This window comes from Hemiscyllium ocellatum, chromosome 22, assembly GCF_020745735.1.
Source record: "Hemiscyllium ocellatum isolate sHemOce1 chromosome 22, sHemOce1.pat.X.cur, whole genome shotgun sequence".
Classification (NCBI taxonomy): domain Eukaryota; kingdom Metazoa; phylum Chordata; class Chondrichthyes; order Orectolobiformes; family Hemiscylliidae; genus Hemiscyllium; species Hemiscyllium ocellatum.
In genome coordinates, this window is record NC_083422.1 from 49867592 (window position 1) to 49894769 (window position 27178).

General features: G+C 45.0%; 1 protein-coding gene across 2 annotated transcripts in view; it reads left to right on the forward strand.

Annotated features, from left to right (window-relative positions):
* The first annotated feature begins 12790 nt into the window (after positions 1-12790).
* dnmbp (dynamin binding protein) overlaps positions 12791-27178 on the forward strand; it is a 109539-nt gene continuing 95151 nt past the window's right edge. For both annotated transcript variants that reach the window (XM_060842201.1, XM_060842203.1), the window contains exon 1: positions 12791-12853. The gene's annotated coding sequence lies outside the window, so the exon portion shown is untranslated. The remainder of the gene's footprint in view (positions 12854-27178) is intronic.

Consider the following 27178-nt stretch of genomic DNA (forward strand, 5'->3'; position numbering starts at 1 on the left):
AAATATTTATCAAGAACTGTTTTTAAGAATACATTTTATTTTCTGGCTTCAATTATATTTTTCACCCTGGACTTTGCAAGATTCTGTGCTTAAGGAGATGAACTTTCACTTTAATCTTTTGGCAGTACAGAACTTGAAACTATTGCTGAAAAAAGACACATTTTGTCAAAGCCCTTCATTTTATGCACATCAGGACATTTCGCAAAAATACCAATTCAAGGAGAAACTAACATTTATAGTGCATCTCAGGAGAGTGTTTATTCCACTGGCCAACCAATTAGCACTCCCTCCTCGCAGGTTAAGTGTTGGTTCTCCCCTTGAATTTGTAATTCATACAAATGATCCTGATGGCTGGAGGATGAAAAACCCTTTGGCAAATTGTGTCTTTTCTCACTACCTTTCTGGGTTCTGCAAGATAATCCTGGAGGGTTGGCAACATCAGTTGTGAATTGAAGGCTCAATTTAGATACGCTGAGGCAAATGGAAGGTTCTTTTCCCAAACCCAGTCTTTTTGTTGACCTGTTGTTTACACCACATCTTCACTCTATTTTCTCCTCTGCCAATTGACTGCAACTAGATTAGATTCGATTCGATTCTCTACAGTGTGGAAACATGCCCTTCAGCCCACACCGACCTTCCAAAGAGTAACCCACTCAGTCCATTTCCCTCTGACTAATGCACCTTACACTATGGACAATTTAGCATGGCCAATTCACCTGACCTGCACATCTTTGATGATTTCTTTCAAACCACACAATGAAAAAAGCGATTTTAATTGTTTCTATGACAGCTGAGCCAAAAGGTGTTTGGTGGGAGTTATGGAAGTGAGATGGCTGTGTGAGTGTCATCCAACTAATGTGACAAGGGGTCTCTACTTCAATATTCTATTATGGGGGAGACATACTCTGACCCGGTGAAGAAACAGTTCATCAACATTATTCCTCTTCTGCCTTGGTATGAAGACTGTGACCATGCGCTGGGACGGATCAGGTTGGAGCCAAAGGGATCACCTTCCTCTTGGACACTCTCACCTATCCTAGCTCCTTTTGTTCGGTTCAATTAAGGTTGCTGATTTTTAACCCAATTTGAATTTCTAACGAATGAACAAATCATCTTTCATTTCAGTAAAAGATAGTACATAAAATGTTTAAAGGCAATATTTAAAATGTTGCGACAAAGTCAGGTGATATTATTAGATTACTTACAGTGTGGGAACAGGCCCTTCGGCCCAACAAGTCCACACTGACCCGCTGAAGCACAACCCACCCAGACCCATTCCCCTACATTTACCCTGCCCCTAACACTACGGGCAATTTAGCGTGGCCAATTCACCTGACCTGCACATTTTTGGACTGTGGGAGGAAACTGGAGCACCCGGAGGAAACCCCTGCAGACACGGGGAGAATGTGCAAACTCCACACAGTCAGTTGCCTGAGATGGGAATTGAACCCGGGTCTCTGACGCTGTGAGGCAGCAGTGCTAACCAACCTGCCGCCCAAATGTGTATATTGTGACTGTATTCATTCCTTGACTAATATAAGATGACTGCTCACATAAATTTTAGCATTATTTGATTGATTCAAGATGACAATCATGACATTTTTTGGATAGTTCAGTCAAATTGCCCTCCAGCTGACTGTGTAACTAACTATATTGTACCTGTCCTGGGAGTGTTTACTGGGGATAGGGCTGAGGGAGGTTTACTCTGTATTTAACCCCGTGCTGTACCCGTTCTGGAAGTGTTTGGCAGTCACAGTGTCGAGGATATTTCAGTTTAAAAGAGGAGAAGGAGCTTTATGTACCCTGTGCAGTCTCTGTTCTGGGAGAATTTGGTGAAGACAAAGTAGAAAAAGATTTACTTTCAGTTTTAAAAAATAGAGAATTTTAAAATGTATCCTGTTATGAAGGTGTAAGGGTACTGTACCTTTAAGAGTGTTGAAAGCTAACAAGGTCTTATAGAAGCACATAGAATACCAGAAAATATACAATTTAACATTTGGTCCAGCAGCTAGCAGTAGACAAAATAAAATTCAAGTTTGGCCAATCAGTTTGAATTATGCCCCAAAATACCAAACTCCAATTAAGTTTGAATTTGGTATTTTGATAATATTAACACCAATGAAACAGTGTTTTGGGTATAAAACCGAAAAAAGATAGAACAGTTGGGGGAGAACTGCCAAGACACCAACACATGCTGACTGCCTGAAGAATAGCTCTCTTAAAGGTACATTTATCTATCAACAACCTGTGAAATAGAAACTCTATGAAGAAGAAAAGAAGACAAAGGAAGATACAAAGAGAAGATTCAACAGCTGGTTGGTTTTGAAATTTGAATTTCTTTGGTAAATCTTAGGGGTTTTATCGGGCCAGTATTATAGAAGGGAACGTTAAAAGATATGTTAGAGAAAGGAGTTGTAAATAGTTGTCAGTTAATTATTCTCTGCTAGACTTCTAAGTAAAAATAAAGTTGTCAATTTTTATTTTAAATAGTGATCTTTTGGGATAGTTCTTGCCCTCTCGGATTTTAACAGATTTCAGCCCGGATTAAATCCTTTCTATGTTTCAGGTTTAAATTAGTAGGGGTGTCTTAACACACCCCATGCTATCTCTGTCCTACTGTAATAAAGTCTTCACTGGAGCTGATATTTCTTTCACTTATCTGCTTTGTTATGTACCACAGGCTGACATCATCTGAGACTGAGATGCTGCAAGCATCATGCGGGCAGATTCTTGGTGGTGATCAATGCAGCTGCCTGCCTCTTCCTGTACATGGTCTGCAGCCTGGATGCAGGAAGCCATGTACATTACGCAGTCATTTGGGGAATGAAACTTGGACTCATGCCACTGAGGAAGATGCATGATCTATATAAATAATTTGCATGGAAACCACAATTTGACAGATTCCCATTTACCAATTTGATGAATATCCATTGTTGTGGGTGACATTCTCACCTGCAAGTCTGAAGGTTGTAGCTTCAAGCACACCCAAGAGAACTGAGTATTTTATCCAGTCTAATATCCCCAGTACACTCCTAATGGGCTTCGGCATTACTGGAGGTGCTGTCTTTTAGATGTGTTTAATGTGAGTTACTGACTGCCTGCAAATGTGAATAGGCAAAAGAGTCCATACATACATGTTGAGGACAGCAGTTGAGTTTATCCTGGTGTCCTGGTCCATGCTTATCCAAACCAGCATCACTAAAACACAGTATCTTGTCATGGCGGCACAGTGGCTCAGTGCTTAGCACTGCTGCCTCACAGCACCGGGGACCCAGGTTTGATTCCAGCCTCTGGTGACTGTGTGGAGTTTGCACATTCTCCCTGTGTCAGCGTGGGTTTCCTCCGGGTGCTCCGGTTTCCTCCCACAGTCCAAAGATGTGCAGGCCAGGTGGTTTAACCATGCTAAATTGCCCATAGTGTTAGGTGCATTAGTTAGAGTGAAATGGGTCTGGGTGGGTTACTCTTCGGAGGATCGGTGTGGACTTGTTGGGCCAAAGGGCCTGTTTCTACGCCCGAGGGAATCTAATCCCACTGATGTTTATGGGATCCTGCTGTGTTCAAAGTAGTTGCTGGATTTTGCTACAGTGGAATGGTGGCTACATTTCAAAAGTATTTCATTAGCTATTTCCCGTTTACTGTGGTAACTTTAATGGAGGTTTGCCATAAAACATCATTCACAAATTCATGTGCGACAAAAGAGCTTTCATTTCTATAGCACCTATCACAGTTTTTGGTGGTGGGAGGAGGTCTCAATGCACTTTCTGGAGGGGGGGGGGAAGAGATGCAGTCAGTGGCAGGATTGTGCTGTGATCTGGTGGATCACCATCTCGCTGGATGGCAGAATGGATGGTGAACTTGGTTCAGTATTTCCAGGAGCAAATTATTGCAGATGCTGGAATCTGTACTCAAAACAAAAAATGCTGGAACTCACACTGGCAAAGCAGCAGCATCCATGGAAAGAGAGTGAGCCAATGTTTTGAGTTCTAATGAAGAGTCATCTACACTCAAAACCTTAGCTTGCTCTCTCTTCATGGATGCTGGCTGATTTGCTGCAACTTCCAGCATTTTTTTGTTTCCAGTTCAGTATTTGCATCTCAGGCAGAGATTGAGGAAAGTAATATTGAATTATAGATGACAATACACAAATATTGATGGAAACAGCCATAATCGAAACAGTAATACCACTAAAGAGGTGACACAGCTCAAGAATTAGATGGTTTCGATTCTAGGATTTTCAAGGAAGCAGGTGAGAATACTGCAGGTTCCCAAACTCTAATCTCCTAAAGTTCTTTGAAGACAAGAACTTGTGGAATCATTTTGAATGGAAATAAGAAACAGCAACGAAAGAAGTCATTGGTGGGAATCGCCTATAGGCTCCCAAAAAGGTGCCTTACTGTTGGACAAACTACAAGTTGGGAAATAATGGACGTGAGTAAGAAGGGGACTGCAATCATTACAGATAATTTTAATCTGCATATTGATTGGACAAATGGGCAAGGCTAACATGGAAGACAAGTTTTCAGAGAGTGTCAGGGATTGTTTATTAGAGAAATATGTTTACAGAACCTACCCAGGGACAAGTCATTTTGGATCTATTAATAATGGAGGGTTTGTAAGAGTTTTCATAGTTAAGGTTCTGTGGGGATTAACAATCACAACATGACAGAAATTCAAATTCAGTTTGAAGGAGAGCAACTCAGGTTACAAACCAGTGTTCTCAACGTAAGTAAGGGTAGAGGTATGAAGGAACAGTTGTTTAAAACAAGCTGAGAAAATAGAGTAGGGGGAATGTCAGTGGATAAGCAGTGGCAGACATTTAAACAGACATTTCAGAATACTCAGCAAAACTTTATTCCAGTCGAAAAAAAGGACTTGATGAGAAAGATCAACACCCGTAGTTAACAAAGGTGGTCCAGGAGAGTATCCAATCAAATACTAAAGCATGCAAAGTGGCAAAAAAAAAACTCATGGTAGGCCTGAGGATTGGGAATATTTTATAAATCAGCAGAGGATGTCTTAAAAGTTCATAAAGTTCATAAACAAAATTGATTGTGAAAGAAAGTTAGCAAGAAATATAACTAAAACCAACAGCTTGTATGGGTACATTAAAAGAAAGAGAATAGCTAAAGTAAATGTCACAGCCTTAGAGGACGCAACTGCGGAATTGATCATAGAGAGCAGGGAATTGGAAAATAATTTAAATATTTTGCAATGATCTTCACAGTGGAGGACACTTGTAAGCAAGGTCATAATGGAAGGAAAGATCTTATATCAGTATTTATCATAAGAGGCAAGATATTTGACAAATTAATCAGACTAAAGGCGGTCAAGTCCTGATTGTCTGTGTCCATGTGTTTTAAAAGAAGTGCCTGCAGAGATAGTGGAGGCATTGGTTAAAATGTTCCAGAACACACTGGATTTTGGGAGAGTACCAGCAGACTGCCAATGTAGCGCCCCTTCCAAAAGAAAGCGAGTCAGATAGGAAACTAGAAGTAATTTAGCCTATCATCTGTTATGGAGTCAAAGAGTTGTACAGATAGAGACAGATTCTTTGGTCCAACTTGTCCATGCTGACCAGATAGCCTAAATTAACCTAGTTCCATTTGCCAACATTTAACCAATATCCCTCCAAACCTTTTCTATTCACGTACCCATCCAACGCCTTTTAAATGTAAATGCTGTTGTAAAAATGATACAATCCATCATTGAAGTAGAAATAATATGATTTCAGAAAGGCTTAATGCAATCAAACAGAGTCAGCATGGTTTTATTGAAGGGAAATTGTTTTACAAATTTGATAAAATCTTTGAAGAAATAACAAGCAGGGTTGATAAAGGGGAACTAGTTGTTGTAGTGTATTTGGATTTCCAAAAAACATTTGATAAGATGATACGTATTGCACAAGTTGCTGACAGCATTTGGGGTAATGTATTAAAATGTGTTGAGGATTGGTTACCAGACAGAAGATTAAAAAGTCAAGATTAATGGGTCTTTTTCAGGTTTTAAAGATGTAACTAGTGGAGTGCCACAAGGATTAGTCCTAGGTCTCAATTATTTACCACATATATTAATGTCTTGGAAGAGGGGCAGAATGTAGTTATCCAAATTTATTAACAATACAAAAATAGGTATGATGAGGACATAAGGTAGTATAGATAAGTTGAGTGACTGGGCAAAAACTTGGTGGATGGACAGTTACAGAGTTGTACAGCTTGGAAACAGACCCTTCAGTCCAACTTGTCCATGCCGACCAGATATCCTAAATTAATCTGGTCCAATTTGTCAGTATTTGCCCTGCATCCCTCTAAACCCTTCCTATTCACGTACCTATCCAGATGCCTTTTAAATGTTGTAATTGTACCAGCCTCCAACATTTCCTCTGGCAGCTCATTGCATACATGCACCATGTTGTCCCTCACCCTTTTAACTCCTTACCCTTTCACCTTAAAGCTATGTCTTCTAGTTTTGGACTCTCAACCCTGGGAAAAAGACCTTGGCTATTAACCCTATCCATGCCCCTCAAGATGTTATAAACCTCTATGAGGTCACCTTTCAGCCTCCAACATGCCAGGGAGAACAACCGCAGCCTATTCAGCCTCTCCCTATAGCTTCAACCCTATAATGTAGGAAAGTGGGAGAGCACGCATTCTATTGGAAGATTGAAAAGCAAATCATGATTTAAATGGAGAGATACTCCAAAAAAGTGCAGTGCAGAAGGATCTGAGTGATCGTGTGTATCAACCATAAAACATAAACATGCAGCTGCAGCAAATAATTAAGAAGGCAAACAGAATTTTGGCCTTTATTTTGGAGTTGGAGTTTAAAAACAAAGGAGTCTTGTGACTATTCTACAGGGTGAAGGCAACCCGGAGTAATGTTTGTAGTTTGGTTCCTATGTTTAAAAACAGATATTCTAGCATTGAAGACTGTTCAAACAAGATTCACTTGGCTGACTCTGACAATGAAGGAACTTATCTTGACTTGTAAAGAGTGATGAAGCTGGTTAGGCCTTTATTCATCAGAGTTTAGAAGTATGAAGGTACTCTTATTGAAACAGATAAAATTCTGAGGGGGCTTAACAGAGTGGATGCTGAAAAGATGTTTCCACCAGTGGGGGAATCTTGAATTTGGGGTCATAGTTACAAAACAAGAGGTAAAAAGGAATTTGTTCTCCCAGAAGGTAGCAATTGTCTAGAATTCTTGACCCAGAGAGTAGTGGATTCTAGATCACTGAAAATATTTAAAGAGAAGGTCTACAGTTCTTTTTTAAACATTAGTGAGTTGACAGCTGTGCTGAGCTGGCCCAAAAGAGCTGTAGTTTGGGCAGATCAACCATGATCTTGTTGAATGGCAGGACAGACCTGAAGGGTCGAATCTCCCACTGCTGATTTTCTTTCCTATGTTCTTACTCCTCATTCGCCATCCTGACTTGGAAATATACTGCTGTTCCTTCAGTGTCACTAGGTCAAAATCCTGGAATTACCTCCCTAACAGCACTGTGGATTTACTTATAGCAAATGGGTGGCAATGGTTCAAGAATGCAACTCACCATCACCTTCGCAAGGGCAACTAAAATGGGCAATAAATTCTGGTCCAGCCAGTGAAGCCCACATCTCATGAATGAATACAAATAATATCCTCTGTCTAATTAAATACTCTGTGGGGAGGTGTCATTGACCTTTAGGTACTGAAACCAGCATTCTGTGAGATTTTAGTTTGTCACCAACTTGCCAGCAATGATTCAGTATGTAGTACGTTTGCTTCTGATTTGAAAAGCTTTGAGCTCAAATCCTGCTCCCGAGCAGCTAATCTGATACTCAGTTCATTATCGAGCATGTACTGCATTGTCCAAGGTTCTATCAAAATGCCTGCTATAGACCTGAGGGATATTGCAAAGAACGGCATGACATTTTACTCGATGCCCTGGGGTCAACATTCCTCCTTCAACCAACATCATTGAAGAGCATTCATTAACACGTTTTATTTTGTTGAGGGTGCTGGCTGTGCAAGTACTTAATTGATTGTAAAGAATTTTGGAATGTCCTGAGGATGTGTGAGATGCTGTAGAAATGCAAGTTCTTAATTTTCTATTGCCTCAGTTGAGCTATGGTGTAAATAGGTTTTTCACAGCGTGAGTCAATGCCTGTAAAACTGATCAGAGTTTCCAAAGCAGGAGATTAAACAGTCCCCATTAATTATAGCCTCCATGATCACACAGATGCACCCGTAACACGGTCACATTATTAGGAAGTGACATTCCAAACCACAACGTCCCTGTCCCTTTTCACTTTCCACTAACAAACAGAGTTTAAAGGCTGCACTAAAACACACTCTAAATAAAAAGGAGAAAGTGAGGTCTGCAGATGCTGGAGTATCAGAGCTGAAAATGTGTTGCTGAAAAAGCGCAGCAGGTCAGGCAGCATCCAAGGAACAGGAAATTCAACGTTCGGGCATAAGCCCTTCATCAGGAATGATTCCTGATGAAGGGCTTATGCCCGAAATGTCGAATTTCCTGTTCCTTGGATGCTGCCTGACTTGCTGCGCTTTTCCAGCAACACATTTTCAGCGCTTATCTAAATAAAAGCAAAATACTTGTCGAGGCTGAATATCTAAAACAAAAGCAGAAAGTGCTGGAAAATGCTCCTCCAACATTCTCTGTTTTTAACACTATTTGTCACCTGGGCACATCACTTCCTAAAAACTATGCCTTCAAATGTAAACAGGTAGGGGATTACTACCATCTGTGTGAAATACCAGAGAGAGTTATGGCCACAGGAAAAACTGTTAAGTGCATTCTACAGCCAATTCTCTTCAATGTACTTGTAATCCACTGACCCTGATTACCTTATTTACATTCATTTGCAGATTGTTCAGGTGAAAGTTTAAAAACAATGTTCTGTGCACATGACCACCTCACTGTAACATTGGCCACAAACACACAGCCAAAATTTAAGCATTCAAACAAACTTTTAGAGGCAATTATGTCGATCAGAGCTGTGTAAATGATTGGCAGAGGTGGAGCAGAATTTATCATAAAACAATCCCATTTATTCTGCAGACATGTTGTTGGTATTGGGTTCTGTGGACAACGGGTAACGATACTCTTTCCTTGCCTTTAAACCTCATCTCACCGACCCACCATACAGTGACACGAGGGCAGAATGGCCTTCCGACATGACGCAGCCCCTTGGTGGGACCATTGTACAATAGGGGGTGTAGTGGTAATGTCACTGACTGAGTAATCCAGAGCCTCAGGCTGAGGTCACAGGTTTTAATCCCACCACCACTGCTGCTAGAATTTAAATTTGATAACTAAATCTGGAGTACAAAGCTAGTCTCTGTAACAAATTGTTTTAAAATCACATCTGGTCCACTTTAGTGAAGGAAATCTGCATCCTTACCTGGTCTGGCCATCATGTGACTGAAGACTCTGAAATACTGCAGAAAGCCATTCTGTTCAATTAGGAATGGGCAACAGATGCTTGCTGCAAATGTGTTGCTGGTCAAAGCACAGCAGGTTAGGCAACATCTCAGGAATAGAGAATTCGACGTTTCGAGCATAAGCCCTTCATCAGGAATAAGAGAGAGAGCCAAGCAGGCTGAGATAAAAGGTAGGGAGGAGGGACTAGGGGGAGGGGCGATGGAGGTGGGATAGGTGGAATGAGGTCAAGGTGAGGGTGATAGGCCGGAGTGGGGTGGGGGCGGAGAGGTCAGGAAGAGGATTGCAGGTTAGGAGGGCGGTGCTGAGTTGAGGGAACCGACTGAGACAAGGTGGGGGGAGGGGAAATGAGGAAGCTGGAGAAATCTGAATTCATACCTTGTGGTTGGAGGGTTCCCAGGCGGAAGATGAGGCGCTCCTCCTCCAGCCGTCGTGTAGTTGTGTTCTGCCGGTGGAGGAGTCCAAGGACCTGCATGTCCTCGGTGGAGTGGGAGGGGGAGTTAAAGTGTTGAGCCACGGGGTGATTGGGTTGGTTGGTTCGGGCGGCCCAGAGGTGTTCTCTGAAGCGTTCCGCAAGTAAGCGGCCTGTCTCACCAATATAGAGGAGGCCACATCGGGTGCAACGGATGCAATAGATGATGTGTGTGGAGGTACAGGTGAACTTGTGGCGGATATGGAAGGATCCCTTGGGGCCTTGGAGGGAAGTGAGTGTGGAGGTGTGGGCGCAAGTTTTACATTTCCTGCGGTTGCAGGGGAAGGTGCCGGGGGTGGAGGTTGGGTTGGTGGGGGGTGTGGATCTGACAAGGGAGTCACGAAGGGAGTGGTCCTTGCGGAACGCTGATAGGGGAGGGGAAGGAAATATATCCTTGGTGGTGGGGTCCGTTTGGAGGTGGCGGAAATGGCGGCGGATAATACGTTGTATGCGCAGGTTGGTGGGGTGGTAGGTGAGAACCAGTGGGGTTCTGTCTTGGTGGCGGTTGGAGGAGCGGGGCTCAAGGGCGGAGGAGCGGGAAGTGGAGGAGATGCGGTGGAGGGCATCGTCGATCACGTCTGGGGGGAGTCTGCGGTCCTTGAAGAAGGAGGCCATCTGGGCTGTGCGGTGTTGGAATTGGTCCTCCTGGGAGCAGATGCGGCGGAGACGAAGGAATTGGGAATATGGGATGGCGTTTTTACAGGGGGCAGGGTGGGAGGAGGTGTAGTCCAGGTAGCTGTGGGAGTCAGTCGGTTTATAATAGATGTCTGTGTTGAGTCGGTCGCCCGAGATAGAAATGGAAAGGTCTAGGAAGGGGAGGGAGGAGTCTGAGACAGTCCAGGTGAATTTCAGGTCGGGATGGAAGGTGTTAGTAAAGTTGATGAACTGTTCAACCTCCTCGTGGGAGCACGAGGCAGCGCCGATACAGTCATCGATGTAGCGGAGGAAAAGGTGGGGGGTGGTGCCAGTGTAGTTGCGGAAGATGGACTGTTCCACATATCCTACGAAGAGGCAGGCATAGCTGGGGCCCATGCGGGTGCCCATGGCAACTCCTTTAGTTTGGAGGAAGTGGGAGGATTGAAAAGAGAAGTTATTCAGGGTGAGGACCAGTTCAGTCAGTCGAAGGAGGGTGTCAGTGGAAGGGTACTGGTTGGTGCGGCGGGAAAGGAAGAAGCGGAGGGCTTTGAGTCCTTCGTGATGGGGGAGGGAGGTGTACAGGGACTGGATGTCCATAGTGAAAATAAGGCGTTGGGGACCGGGGAAGCGAAAATCCTGGAGGAGGTGGAGGGCGTGGGTGGTGTCCCGAACGTAGGTGGGGAGTTCTTGGACTAAAGGGGACAGGACCGTGTCGAGGTATTGGGAGATGAGTTCGGTGGGGCAGGAGCAGGCTGAGACAATGGGTCGGCCGGGGCAGGCAGGTTTGTGGATTTTGGGCAGGAGGTAGAAACGGGCGGTGCGGGGTTGTGGGACTATGAGGTTGGAGGCGGTGGATGGGAGATCCCCTGAGGTGATGAGGTCCTGGATGGTCTGGGAGATGATGGTTTGGTGGTGGGAGGTGGGGTCGTGGTCAAGGGGGCGATAAGAGGAGGCGTCCGCGAGCTGGCGTTTGGCTTCAGCGGTGTACAGGTCAGTGCGCCAAACTACCACCGCGCCTCCCTTGTCTGCGGGTTTGATGGTGAGGTTGGGATTGGAGCGGAGGGAGTGGAGGGCTGCACGTTCTGAGGGTGAGAGGTTGGAGTGGGTGAGAGGGGTGGACAGGTTGAGTCGGTTGATGTCACGGCGGCAGTTGGCTATAAAGAGGTCGAGGGCGGGTAGGAGGCCTGCACGGGGTGTCCAGGTGGATGGGGTGTGTTGGAGGCGGGAGAAGGGGTCGTCAGAGGGTGGTCGACAGATGCTTGCCTTGTAAGGAATGTTTTCAGGAGGTCTGGTGCTGCAGTGTCCCTGCCTCGTACTCAGGAGCAATGGGTTCGGGTCCCCACTCTCGGATTTGATGGTCAAGAAAAGTACATTTCAAGGTCAAAGAGACTGGGGATCGATTTGTAAATCCTTCCAGTCCACATAAATGTCAGGTATTTAGAGTAGGAGATACTACAAGCGGTAATGTCATTGGGCTAGTAATCCTGATGAAGGGTTTTTACCTGAAACGTTGATTCTCTCCTGCTCCTTGGATGCAGCCTGACCTGCTGTGTTTTTCCAGCACCACACTCAATGACTAGTAATCCAGATTCCCAGGCTAATATTTGGAGACATGGGTTTGAATCCCATCATGGCAGATGGTAAAACTTTAATTCAGACAAAAATCTGGAATACAAAGCTAGCTTAACAATGACTGTGTAGCCACTGTTGATTGTTATAAAAACCCATTTAGTTCACTAATGCCCTTTAGAGAAGAAATCTACCATCCTTACCCCATCTGGCCTACATGTGACTCCAGATCAATGGTGAAGTGTTCGACTCTTAACTGCTCATTGGATAATCAGGGATGGGCAATAAATTAATTAAATAAAAGAGCATGGGAATTTCTTGTGAGACTGCAGGCTACAGTTTAAAATTTAAGTGTGCATTATTGTTACTGAAATATTGTGATGTTAGCTCCTCACAGGAACTGTCCTTTATACCATGATGGAGTTTACCATGTGCATGAAGCCAAACTCTTCAGCTTCTTGTACAATAAAAGCTCACCTTAGTGTAGTGACTGGAATTCCCTGAGTGACTGTCACTCACACACACACACCGTTCCCATGGCAATGGCTGACACATGTCAGGACTTTGGCTGGATAGTCCCTCTATCTCCTGCCCCGCCCCTCCCCCGCTCCTATTATGGCGAGGACCCCAGCGTCTGCGCGCTGACGTCATGACGCAAGTGGTTTGTCACAATGTATCCAAGCGGCGGGGAATGTATCTGAGAGGGAGCTGTCTCGAGCTTGGCTGCTACTGTACAGGTGAGGCTGGACAGGACAGGACAGGACAGGACAGGACAGGACAGGTAAGGTAAGGCTGGAGCCAGGACAAGTAGATCCAAGCCGGGCTGGACAAGACTGGACAGGAAAGGCAATGCTGGAGCCGGGACGGGACAAGTAAGTCCAAGTCGGGCTGGACAGGACAAGTAAGGCAATGCAATGCTGGAGCCGGGATTGGAGAAGTAAATCCAAACTGGGCTGGACAAGACAGGACAGGTCTGGACAGGACAAATAAATCCAAGCTGGGCTGGACAAGACAGGACTGGACAAGTAAGTCCAAGCTGGGCTGAACAGGACAGGTGGGGCTGGAGCCTTGGCTGGACAGGAGAAGTACAATGAGAACCTGTGTTGACCAGATGGAGCTGGAGCCTGGGATGGACAGGACAGATGAAGCATGAGCATGGACTGGGACACGGCAGGGCGAGTGAGCTTAAACCCTGGGCTGGTCAGGATATGTGAGGCAGAGGGCACACATTCCCAACAGGGTACCTCTATCTCTGCAGTCACCAATAGGGAGTGTGGAATCCCAGTGCTTCAATGGATGGCATGGTAGCTCAGTAGTTTGCACTGCTGCCTCACAGCACCAGGGACCCAGGTTTGACTTCAGCCTCTGGCAACTGTCTGTGTGGAGTTTGCACATTCTCCCTGTGTCTGTGTGGGTTTCCTCCAGGTGCTCTTGTTTCCTCCCACAGTCCAAAGGTGTGCAGGTACGGTGAATTGGCCATTCTAAATTGCCCATATTGTTCAGGGATATGTAGGCTAGGTGCATTAGTCAGCGGTGAATGCAGAGTAATAGGCGTAAGGGAATGGGCTGTGTGGGATACTCTTTGGAGGGTTGGTATGGACTTGTTCTAATTCTAATGAGTCAATATCTCTTCCTCCACCTCCCCAGTCGAGTCTTGTGTTTGTCTTTTCACGCCCCCCCCCCACCACCCATGGTCTGCTTACTGTGTCTGTGTGTGTTTTGGTCTTACTCACCCTGCCCCAGTAGCAAGTGTCCTATCTACAAAATTGTTTGTGTGAATAAATTATTCTTTGTGCTTTGGTTATGTATCTGTTTTGCTGACTGTGGAACTTAAGGAGTCAAGTAACACTGTGATTTTGTTGACTTTAGTCATGTAAGTACTCTTTTTGGAAGGGAGGTGAATCTGCCTCTGGTGTCATGTTGAAATCCTTTTTATAGACATCTGGGATTTCCCCTCCCGTGTGTGTGTGTGGAAGGTAATTGTGAGTTTGGGAACTGGGCTCTATCATTTTACTCCTCCCTGAAGTGCTGAGGTGACATGGAGCTGTCCTTCTGATGTTCCTGTCTCTGTATTACTGAACACCCAATGCATTCAAGTGGCTTGTATGTTGTGCCCAAGCCCTAGGCTCAGGACAATAGTGATGCCTTTAGTGGTTCAATAATCCATTGGAACCCTGGATGGATAGTGGGGTCAGAAACCTACAATAAGTTGGTGTCTTGATTAAGAGCCACTTGATTAAGTGGAGGTGGGTCTGAGAATCTGTAGCAAGTAAAATTTTGATTCTTGGTGCCAAGTGTGTGATAGTTAAATACTGTTTGCTGCAGCAATAATTAACTGAGCGGACAGGGAACAAACAGAGAGATTTGGAAAATTACTCCCTCCCCAGAAAGAGGAACTCTGGGATAGAGAATGTCACCAAGAATTTCTGATCTGCAAGCTTGGAATTCCTGAACAGTCAGCAAGTTGCCTAATGTGTGTATGTTCTGTTGCAGGGCCAGTTTCTCGGTTTTAACACTGAGTGGAGTCGCAAGACCCTACTGGGTGGGTAAACCTCTCTGCAGTGGTCTGTTGCTTCAGCAGTTCATCACAGGTTGTCACTTTGCTGGAAAATACTTCCCTTTTAAAATTTCAACTTTTTTTTTTGGTCCCAAAACTGCTGTTCCTTCCTGATAGCTTCCCCACCCATCTCTGTTTTAGAGTACTTGGTCAGTCCTCTGCGTGAGCCTGGATATAAGTGGGCTATTCAATAGCAAAGTGCATCACAATCCTATCAGAGGCAATGGGTCCTGATATTAGTCCACCTCCACCATGCTAGTGATCATCGATTATCATGCAGGAGCAGGACACCCACAGATTTCAATTAACTTCCATCAGCCTTTGCCCAGCAACAGCCCACATAATGCAGTCCATCCCACACCAGCAAGGCTAGCCTGCTCCAAACTGGGTCAGGTATATGTGCTGACCATGATGAGAGCTAAATATCCTGCACGTTTGGTCAACCTATCCAGTATCTCACCAAGTGATTGTTGTCATATTCTGTTTTGTAATGCTCCGTCGAATCATCTTGGGATATTTAATCTGTCAAAAGCACTATGTATCTGTAAATTCTTGTTGACTGTATACAGTTCCAGACACTACATGTGGCATTAAAGCCAAGGGTGGAATGCAGAGCAAATTAGAAACAAACGCTAAACCAATACATGCTCCACCCTGTCCCCATGCCACAAGCAAGTGTCTTCGAAAATGTAAAATCAGTTGTTTCAAGCAGATCTGTAAACTGACAGACTCTTCCTAATATGTGTTTTCTCTGCCCCAAACATAATTGTGGATCATTTCAAAATATTTTAATTGCAGTGTTTCTCTCACATGCTGGTTGCACAGTGCTGAGAGTGGCCTTTTTTTTAGAACCAACATCCAACACTCCCGTGGCAGATACAGCACAGAGCTAGGTGTAGAGTAAAGCTCACCCTATACTGTTTACATCAAGCACCCAGGACATGAGAAATAGCACCTTACATTTTATATCGCACCTCCACTGTCATAATGTCCCAAGGGGCTTCTCAGTACTAAAATAAAACCGTATTTGATACTGAGCCGCGTTTTGACAATTAGCCGAGGTCAGCTTTTTAAAGGAAGGGAGAGGTGGAGCTGAAATTTCAGAACCTAGTGTCTGCCGATGGTTAAATGAATTAAAATATAGTGACCATGAGTTCAGAGCTAGGGAGTATACCCTGAGGATGTGGGCGTGGATGGGATTTCTTTTGATTTAATTCGTAAAATGTGAACATTCAGTATTTATTGTCCACTTCAAATTAGAAAATAGGAACAGGAGTAGGCCATTCAGCCCTTTGAGCCTGCTCTGCTGTTCAGTACGCACATGGCTGATCCTCTATCTCAGTACCATATACCTGCTTTCTCTCAACACCCCTTGATGGCTTTCATATTTTGTGATGGTGAGATGCCTTCTTGAACCACTGCCTTCTGTATGGTTTGGGAGGAGGGGGAAGGGGGTACACCACAGTGCTGTTAGAGAAGGCCTTTCAGGATTTTGATCCAGTGACTGTGAAAAGACGATAATTTATTTTCAAGTCAGGGTAGTGAGTGGCTTGGAAAGAAACTTGCAGGAGATTATTTTCCTGTGTATCTGCATACATTCGTGTAGAACTCTGAGTCAAAAACTGCATGAATTTGTGTAAAACACTGTTATCTCACTTTTTAGATTAGAATCAATCTAAACATCAGGTCATAGACAGAGAACACAGGGGGCTAACACCTTCAGCATGTTGTCTAGCTATCATCATTATTAACAGCTAACCCGAGAATGCAACTTTTTTTAAAAAAGGGTTTTGTGATTTACACATGAAAGAAGTGCAACTATCACTGTATTCTAACAGATGAAAGGCTTAACAGACAATCAGTTTTTCAATGTATAATTTCAGTTACATCACACTGCAAATTTTTGCTATAAATTCTGTGTTACGATCAAGCCCTCCACTATCACCTGATGAAGGAGCATCGCTCCAAAAGATAGTGTGGTGTTGTGATTTTTAACTTTGGTTTAGACATTGACTCCTCAGATACTGAAGCAGTCTCAAATTAGATTATATTACTTAGTGTGGAAACAGGCCCTTCGGCCCAACAAGTCCACACCGACCCGCCGAAGCGTAACCCACCTATACCCCTACATTTAGCATGGCCAATTCTCCTAACCCACACATCTTTGTGACTGTGGGAGGAAACCCACGCAGACACGGGGAGAAAGTGCAAACCCCACACAGTCAGTCGCCTGAGGTGGGAATTGACCCGGGTCTCTGGCGCTGTGAGGCAGCAGTGCTAACCACTGTGCCACCGTGCTGCCCCAAATGGTACTGAGCATTACACAGTCATCAATGAGTGTTCCCGTTTCTGATCTTTGGGAAACACGTTGATGTAACAGCTGAAGGTCTTCGGGAAAAATAGGTAAGGGTGGCAGCATAGAGTGATGTGAAAACTAGGAGATGGATTTTAGGATGAACAAGCTATTTAGGACAGGAATTATTGGAGTAATGTGAAGGCAGGATTTGGTGTCCGGATTAAGATTGAGTTTTGGATGAGCTGAAGTTTCAGGCGGTGGAAACGGCAAGGTCGGTCAGAGTGCTTTGAAACTGTCAGCTTGAGAGAACCAAGACATAGACAAGAGTTTTAACAGCTGACAAATTGAGACAGAGTAAAGTTGGGCAATGTTACACTTAGGTAACCTGTGTAATGGCACCACTCTGGAAGCTCCTCTCAGGGTCTGATACTCCCCTGGACAATGTTTCTCATGTATACTAGATTGGTTTTAAATGTTTCTAATTCCCTGTCGAGGGGTACCATGGCCTGAATGGTATGATTGCTGCTGTAAGACCATGGCTTTCACACTGTTTCTGTCCAACAGTGAGCATTATATTCCATTTGTTTCCAGTGCTGAGATCTGAGAAACATTTTAATCAAAGAGTCTGCCAAAAATATTTTTGTAAAATGTTTGTCATATTGCTGGGAATATTCCACCCTGTATTGGGAAGAATGAAGCAAGCTATCAATCATATTCCTGGAATGGTTGCAAAATAAACATGCCAGGGATATGCCTATTCCCGCCGGTACTGTAGCCGAGTGGTGTACAGTGCCGGATTGGTCCCCGCCGGTACTGTAGCCCAGTGGTGTACAGTGCCAGACCAGACCCTGCCGGTACTGTAGCCAAGTGGTGTACGGTGCCGGACTGGTCCCCACCGGTGGTGTAGCCACAAGTCAGTGCTCTATCTCCAGCACTGTACTGCTCTGCTGGAAGTGCTATCTTTCTGGCGTGATGCTAACTGCAGCCTCATGTGGATGACAGTGAAACCTCCCGTGGCACTATTTTATGGAAATGCAGACAATTTCTCCTCTGTGTCCTAGTAAATATTTATCTGCAATGAACCTGAATAAAGCAGATTGATTAGCTGGTCATTACCACTCTGTTGTGGAATGTTTTATCTATGTGTGAATTAGCTTTTACGTATCATACATTATTATGATCTATAAACTCAAACGCATGTCATTTTGGTGGCTCAGTAGTTAGCACTGCTGCCTCACAGCACCAGGGACATTGGTTTAATTCCAGCGACTGTCTGGGTGGAGTTTGTACATTCTCCCCGTGTCTGTGTGGGTTTCCTCCAGGTGCTCTGGCTTCCTCCCACAGTCTAAAGATCTACAGGTTAGATGAATCGGCCATGCTAAATTGCCCATAGTGTTCAGGGAGGTGTAGACTAGGTCCATTAGTCAGGGGTAAATATAGGGTAGGGGAACGGAACTGGGTGGGTTACTCTTCGGAGGGGCGGTGTTTTCAAACTGTTGGAATTCATAAATAAAACTGTGGGACATCTGGTGATCATGATAGGTGCTAGGTAAAGGCAATATGTTTGTGCTTTTGCAGTACCTTACCCCAGTATGATTGTACTTGAAGTATTCCCCAGGCCTAAACAAAGTTTAGGATAGACTCTATTTACAGTAAGTGGTGTTTTCAAAGTTGTGTTGGACGTGATGTTTGAGCGCTGTCTCTATCTCTCAGTTCCACCTTGCAGTTTAGCACTCTTGCAGCAATGGTATTATGTCTGTGCTGCAGCTCACCATCCGTAAAGTGTAAGTGAGATGGCCGATGGACCAGAGCCAAACCAGCAGAGCTATCACTATTGACTGTGAGTAACGCTTCATAGGAACAGGAGGAGACTCTTCAGTCATGAAGAAACTCTAATGTCACATTGGGGTGAGCACTGCTCTTACCTCCGTGGTTTTCAGACACCAATGTTAGAATTAGATTTTATGTATTCTTATACTTGAGTAGGATTCAACACTAGATCAACCTGCCAACTCAGTCTTCAACCAACGACGGCAACAAGTATTTGACAACAAACTTCAATCTATTGTCATCACCCAACTCCTGCCCTGCAGCAAGACCTGGACTGTGTATCTGTGACATGTGAGAGTGCGAGAGAACTTCCATCAGCTACACACTCTCTGGATACAACGGATGGTGTCTTCTTAAAGCTAGAACACAAAATAGAACCAAGAATAGACCATTTGGCCCTTTTGAGTCTGCTTGGCTGTTCAGTATAATCATAGCTAATCATCCAACCCCCATTATGCTGGACTCACTTTCTCCCTGTATTTTTTGATTCCCTTCAGTCCTAAGAACTATATCTACTTTTGTCTTGAAAGTCTTCAATGTTTTAGCCTCCATTGCTTTCAACCAGGCTCACCAATGATTTGAAGAAACGTATCCGAGTCCTAAGAGGCCTATCATTATTCTTCCACTGCAGCATCTTATTCTGGACTCTCCAGTTGTTGAGAATATCCTTCTGCAATATTTTTGCTTTGAATTTGAAAGGTTTTTAAATAGGACTTCTGCTTTGCCCCGCCCCAGCATTCATAGAGGGTGTAGTCCTAATCAATCCAATCTCTCTCTTCACATGTCATCCCCTGACTCAATTTGGTAAACCTCTTTTTGCACTTTTTCCATAGCCAGGCCATCCATCCACCAAGAAGATGATCAAAACCGCACACAGTACTCTGGGGGTGGCCTCACCAATACCCTGCACAGCTGCAATAAGACATTCCTGCTCCTGTACTCCAATCATCTCACTATGAAAGCCAAGGTACCATCTACCTACTTCGCCACCTGCTGCACTTACAATCTTAACCGTTCATGCTGAGCTCCTGCAGAATGGGGTACAATGGACTAGACAGTGTCTGGAGTGCAATTCACTCCAGACATTGGAGCAGCTGGTATAGGACTGCGACGGACAAAGTTTTAAAAGTCGCACAACACTATAGAGTCATAGAGACGTACAGCATGGAAACAGACCATTCGGTCCACCCCAATCTAGTCCCAGCCCACATCCCTCCAAACCCTTCCTATTCATATACCTATCCAAATGCCTCTTAAATGTTGCAATTATACCAGCCTCCACCACACCCTCTGCCAGCTCATTCCATACACATACCACCCTCTGCGTGGAAAAAGTTGCCCCTTAGGTCTCTTTTATATCTTTCCCCTCTCACCCTAAACCTATTCCCTCTAGTTCTGGACTCCCCGACCCCAAGGAAAAGACTTTGTCTATTTATCCTATCCATGCCCCTCATAATTTTGTAAACCTCTATAAGGTCACCCCTCAGCCTTCGACGCTCCAGGGAAAACAGCCCCAGCCTGTTCAGCCTTTCCCTATAGCTGAAATCCTCCAACCCTGGCAACATCCTTGTAAATCTTTTCTGAACCCGTTCAAGTTTCATGACATCTTTCTGATAGGAAGGAGACCAGAATTGCACGCCATATTCCAACTGGAAGCATTAGCTTTCAGAGGACCGCTCATTCATCAGGAGTGGAAGGGTCACCCTTGCCAAGTCCCATTTTCTCAATTCTTAAATGGCCAGTATTCCAGGAGAAGATGAGTGGAACCTTTCCGAGAACTCTGAAGTTCCCTCTTAACATTGTTGATTGAGAGGAACTTTGTACCATTTTGAGTGATTGGTAACGAGTTGAGAGTGTGGTGCTGGAAAAGCACAGCAGGTCAGGCAGCCTCCGAGAAGCATGAGTATCAACATTTTGGGCATAAGCCCTTCATCAGCAGGAATGAGGCTTGTGGGTGGGCTGAGAGATAAATGGGAGGGGGATAGGGTTTGGGGAAAGGTAAATGGGGAAAGTGATAGGTGGATGAAGATGAGAGAGAAGGTGAAAGGTCGGGGGTGGGGAATGATGGACAGGTCTGGACGGTGGTGCCAAGTTGGAGGGGAATGTTGGGGGGTGGGGTGGGGGGAAATGAGGAAGCTGTTGAAATCCACATTATCTTGTGTGGTTGCACGGTCCCAAGGCAGAATATGAGGTGTTCCTCCTCTAGGCGTCAGGTGGTAATGGCTTGGCGGTCGAGAAGGCCCAGGATCTGCATGTCCTTGACTGAGGGGGAGTTGAACTGTTCAGCCATGGGGACGGTGTGGTTGGTTGGTGCAGGTATTCCAGAGATGTTCTCTGAAACAATCTGCAAGAAGATGTCCTGTCTCCACGATGTAGAGGAGACCACACTGGCTTCAATGGATGCGGTAGATGACATCACTGCCCCCTCTGACCTATCACCTTCTCCCTCACCTTCATTCACCTATTGCTTTCTCAGCTACCTCTCCCCAACCCCCACCCCGTTCCATTTATCTCTCAGCCCTGGCCCACAAACCTCATTTCTGTTGAAGGGCTTATGCCTGAAACATTGATTCTCCTGCTCCTCAGATGCTGCCTGACCTACTGTACTTTTCCAGCACTATACTCTCGCCTCTGATCTCCAGCATCTGCAGTCCTCACTTTCTCCTACTCAAAATGGTACAACTTGTCCATTAGCCAGGATCTCATTAAATGGTGGAGCAGGCTTAAAAATCACCTATTTCTGACCCTACACCTTATGATTAAGTTGCTGAGAGTCCCAATTTCTTTACAATGGGGCAGAGCAATGGCAGAGAAAGAGAGAAAATAAATTCTATACCCCGATCGTAAATGTGTACTCAGTGACCTGTGGGTTGAGAATTGATCTGTTTGATCACAAATGACCCATGCAGAAATTCACGACCTCATCTTGAATCAACCAATGACTACTCCCCAGACCTGTTCCAGGATTCAATTAGCTCCAGATGGAGAGATTTGTACCTTTTTTTTTGTGTGTGACTATTTATTGCTGTCCCTAGTTGCCCTTGAGAAAGTGATGGTGAGCTGCCATCTTGAACCTTGTCGAACAAATTGCTTCAAGATGCACCGTTGCCGCCCCAGGCCTGAATGAGCTTTGCTGGGATTCTCGGACAAGTACCTCCTTTATTCTGGTCTGCCCCCAACACAGGAAACAGTTGCTCTGTATTGACCCTGTTGAATTGCTTTCTCATTCTCCGCAATTCATCAGACCACCCATCCAGCTGCTAGACTTGACAAACTAAATTTATACAATCTGTCATGTAACCTTTTAAACCCTGGCTTCATTCTGGTGATTCTGACCTGTCCGTGTACCTAATCAGTATAGAACATCTCCTGTAGGGTCATGGTAGTGTCCCTATCTCTGAGCCTGGAGTCCCAGGTTCAAGTCCACCTACTCCAGAGTTACATCATAACATGTTTGAGCAGGTTAATTTAAAAATAACTAGAACGTTTCCTTCCCGAGATATGTTGTACGAAACAACACTGAGCGCAGGTGGGTTCTGACCGAGATCTCTGTGGAACTGATGCATTACTCTGTCTACTTTCAAGATCTTAACCCCAATGAAGTAAAGGCCAACATTTCTTTAATCTCGACGTATGGATGAAATCCCAATTGTACACTGCATCCGTGCTTGTTATGAAAAACACTAGAACAATGCAAACTCTCTTAGTCTCATTGCCAAAGCAGTTTGTTGGTGCTAAGGACTCAATCCACTGCACTGGGTGACTAGAATCGTTCTGATTGCCTAGGGTCCACATTGAGTGGGACAGGAGGGGAGGTGGTGGTGGTGTAGTGGTACTGTCAGTGGCCTAGAAACCCATACCCCCAGGCTATTGTTCTGGGGTCATAGGTTTAAAGTGCACAATGACAGATTGTGACGTTTGAATTTAGTAACACTCTGGAATTTAAAAACTGGTCTAAAGGCAACCATTTAATCACTGTCATTTGGTGAACCAGGTGGGTGTTTATGACCATGTCCTTTAAGGAAGGAAATCTGCCATCCTTACCTAGTCTGGCCCAAGTGTGATGTGAGAGTGAGGTCTGCAGATGCTGGAGATCAGAGCTGAAAATGTGTTGCTGGAAAAGCGCAGCAGGTCAGGCAGCATCCAAGGAACAGGAGATTCGACGTTTCGGGCATAAGCTGAAGAAGGGCTTATGCCCGAAACGTCGAATCTCCTGTTCCTTGGATGCTGCCTGACCTGTTGCGCTTTTCCAGCAACACATTTTCAGCCAAGTGTGATGTGGTTGACTGTTAACTGCTCTCCAGGTAATCAAGGATAGGCATTAAGGAATGGGCAATGATTGCTGTCCCACGTCCCAATAAGAGATTCCCTTACCCGGTAGAAATGTGGACCCCTGTGCTCTGGCAGGTATCAACTGACTGTATCCCTGAAAGATGGACCTTACACCCTTAGACCCTTCTTTCCCCCACCCACTAGGTAACACAATAGTTTGTTGCCTGTTCCTAATTGCCCTTGACCTGAAAAGGCTTGCTGGGCCAATGCAGAGGATGGTTGCGATTTGACCCAACACTATGGTACATGTAAGGACAGCAGGTTTCCTTCTCTAAAGGGCATTGATGGATTTTTACAAAGTTTAATGGTAGAATGAATAATGGGTTTTCTCTGCTTGTTGCTGGAATCTAATTGAGGTCTGTGGATTAGAACAGGCAAGATGTGGGTCTCTGTTTGCAATGTGTGATTGGGGAGTGCAATGTCTGACCAGCCACGAACCTTCTGCATTGACCAGTCCAGGAGGGCTAATTGTGGGTCATTTTGAACCTCTCCCACTGTGTTTTGGTCATTGTTGCTAGGTTACTAGTTGCTGGCTTTGACTCTTGGCAGATGCAGGTAATTAAATAATGGAAACAGTCGCCTTGCGCGAAAGCAACAGCAGTGATTTCTGCCGACTGGGTGCCTTCAGTGCTGGACTGTGGCCCAAGGGGAACTGAGTCAGCATGTTAGGCCGAGAGTTGCTCTCTGTACAAGCTGCCTGCTTTTGTACTGCAAATCCAGCATTCAACACCATAATTATACTGGGGCCCTGATAGACACGTGAGCTGTCCCTGTGGCAGGGGCTCCGAATGGGAAATGGAGTAGGAAAGAGTTGCTGGAGATGGGTTTTCTACCCCCCTAACTCTTGCTGGAGACAGATTAGAGGAAGCTTCACTCTGTGTCTAGCCCCATGCTGTCCCTATTCTGCGAGTGTTTGAGAGGGACAGTGTTGGGGCGAGGGCTTTACATTCAGTTCAAAGGTTGTGGGTGTTTTTAATCTGTACTGTCCCCGCCCTTGGGTTGTTTGACTGGCATGTTGCACTGGGGGCTTTGGAACTGTGGGCGCTTATCTTTGTACCTAACCCTGTGCTGTCCCTAACCTGCAAGCAACAGTGTCGGTGGAGCTTTGCTTTCAGATTAAAGGTGTAATAGAGGACGTGTTTTGTATGAAACCCCACATTGTAGTTACCCCTGAAGTGCTTGGGGCCAATGCATTTAAAAGCAGAAAAATATTCAACATGCCAATGTTGGCAACTTTCCCTTCGGATGAATTCAAATATTTATCTAGTTGAAAAATATGGTTTTAATGACTGGGTTTGAAGGCTGCCATTCAGTCCTGGCTACATCAGAGAGAGCCTGGCATGAGGAGAGTTGTGGGTCGGAGGAGGTGATATTTATAAGATTCACTTTTCCAGTGAAAATGACATTTATTGTTGAATCTAACTTGAGGCTTCTGAGTAAGTGGAGCTGTCTTTTTCTGTTGGATTTCAATTTTAGCCAGGGGAGATGTTTAATTTATTGGCTATTCTGGGAAACGTGTATAAAGTAAATCGAGAGTTGCATGTGGGAAGATTGAGACTTTACAACAACAGCCTGCATCAGCATAGCAACTTTTGCAATCGCAAGACCTCACCACGTGCTTTACAGGTACTTGAGTGTCTTTTGAGGCATTGTTATTTTGGTAATGCAGTAAACATATTCACTGGCTAGCACCCAGCAAACTCCTACAAACAGCAATGTGGCAATGACAGGAGAATCTGTTTATTTGAGGGCTGGATATTGCTCAGGATACCAGAGAGAGCTTGCCTCCTGTTCCAGTAGTGTTGTGGGATCTTCAACATTCACCAGTTCTATTTTGTTGAAGGCGGAGAGGGGGAACCTGATGGAGATGTATCAGATTACGAGGGCCCTGGACAGGGTGGATAGGAAGCAGCTGCTCCCCTTAGTTGAAGGGTCATTAATGAGAGGGCATAATTTTAAAGGGAAAGGCAAGAGGTTTAGATGAGACTTGAGGAAATGTTTCATCTAGAGGGTGGTGTAAATCTGGAATGCAATGTTTTAGACGCAGGAAACCTCTCCATCTTTAAAAAAAGTACTTGGATGAGCACTTTAAATGGGAGTGGGTCCAGACCTGAGGCTGTAGATCCTGCTCGGTGCTCTCTGACTCCTTGGCCGAAGAGAGCAGGCTGGGCCTCTGGTTAGTCAGACAGTGCGGTGAATTGTACTGTCAGGCCTCCTGGCACGCCCTGAGCTGAGCCCCAGTGAGAGGGAGGGAGCAGAATCCGTCAGGGCCCCTTCACACAGTCTTGTGATGGTGTTGCGTTACAGGCTCCAATACCCACCATCTCGCTCAATAACTATTTGTCCTGTCTGAAGCAGTTTTAACAAGTTATGGCAAGCTGTGAAGTGGAGTGGGGAGGATGTCATCTCTGTGCCCAATCTAATCGTGGCCACCCTCCAGGAAAGTGGGCAAGACTAGTACAAACGCCAGGTTCAAGCCTGAGTCTCAGTATATTATGGGAACAGTGGGTATTGGTCTCAAATGTGATGGCTATTGCAGTCGAACAGGCTTACTAGTTGGTCTTGTGTTTGAACGTCAGGAGAGGCGGATTGTTTGGAGGCGGGGGAAGCAGTGAGTCAAAGCCAGGCTCTGCTGAGGTCAGTGAGGGGGAAGTAAACTCTGAATGGAATTGCTGAGAGGCAGCAGTGCTGAATACTTCTCGTTTAGAAAGCCGAGGAAGCTTTATTTTTAATGAAAACCAGATGAAGTGACGTTCAAGAGAGATCTGTCCCAGTCCCAGTTTGCGGAGGGGTTGCCAAATTCTGCTTATTGTTCTTCTCATACCACAGGCGTCACACTCCCTCTGCATGTTGTCTTCAAACATTTACTCCCTCTGTGTTGTTTAACCATTACGTTTCTTCTCAATCTCCCGCATGTTCATAACACACAGCGATTAACTTTGTCGGAACAAAGTTAAAAATCGCACAATACCAGGTTATGGTCCAACAGGTTTATTTGGAAGCAATAGCTTTCAGAGCATTGCTTGCTCATCAGGTGTAAGAACAAATTACTGCAATCTATACTGAAAACAACAAATGCTGGAGATCTCAGTGGGTCAGACAGCATCCATGGACGGAGAGAGGAATAGAAAGCAAGCTAACATTTTGAGACTAGTTGACTCCTCATAGCTGCAGTGAAATGCAGCGTGGACAGCATTTTATGCTACGATTTGGGAGGTAGTGGGTATAGGGTGTTGCTGGAGAAAAGATGTTGATGGTTCAGATTAAGTGATTGGAATGTGAGAACAGCAGAACAATGGTGTTTCCTGCCAGATTTGAAAGTAACTGAAATGGTGGGGGAGATGGGAGCTGAAAATGTGTTGCTGGTTAAAGCACAGCAGGTTAGGCAGCATCCAAGGAACAGGAAATTCGACGTTTCGGGCCGGAGCCCTTCATCAGGAATGACATACTGAGATGGGAGGACATACTAACCAGCTGAAAAAACATTTAAAGGTGTTGAGATCAATATTAAGTCCAGAAGGTTGTAAAAGGGCTAGTCTGAAGATGGGATGTTGTTCCTCCAGTTTATGCTGTGGTTCAGTGGAACGCTGCAGCATACAGAGGACAGGCAGTGGGCACGCGAGCAGGATGCTGTGTTGAAGTGATCGGCTACAGAAGGTTGGAGAAGAAAGTGAAATGCTGGAGTGTCAGTCGAAAATGTTGGCGCTGGAAAAACGCAGTAGGCCAAGCAGCATCTGAGGAGCAGGAGAGTTGACCTTTCAGACAAAGGCCCTTCATCAGGAATGTCATGAAGGGGGTTAGTGCCTGAAACATCAATTCTCCTGCTCCTTGGATGCTGCCTGATCTGCACTCCTTTTCCAGTGCCACCCTTTTCGACATTGAGTTCAGAAATTGCGAGGTTATGTTGCATTTGTCCAGGATGTTGGCGAGGTTGTATTTGCAGTAATATGTTCAGTTCTGGTCACCTTGCTTTAGAAATGATGTTATTAAACTAGGAAAAGTGCAAAAAAAATTACAAGGGTATTGGCAGGACTCTAGAGTATGAGC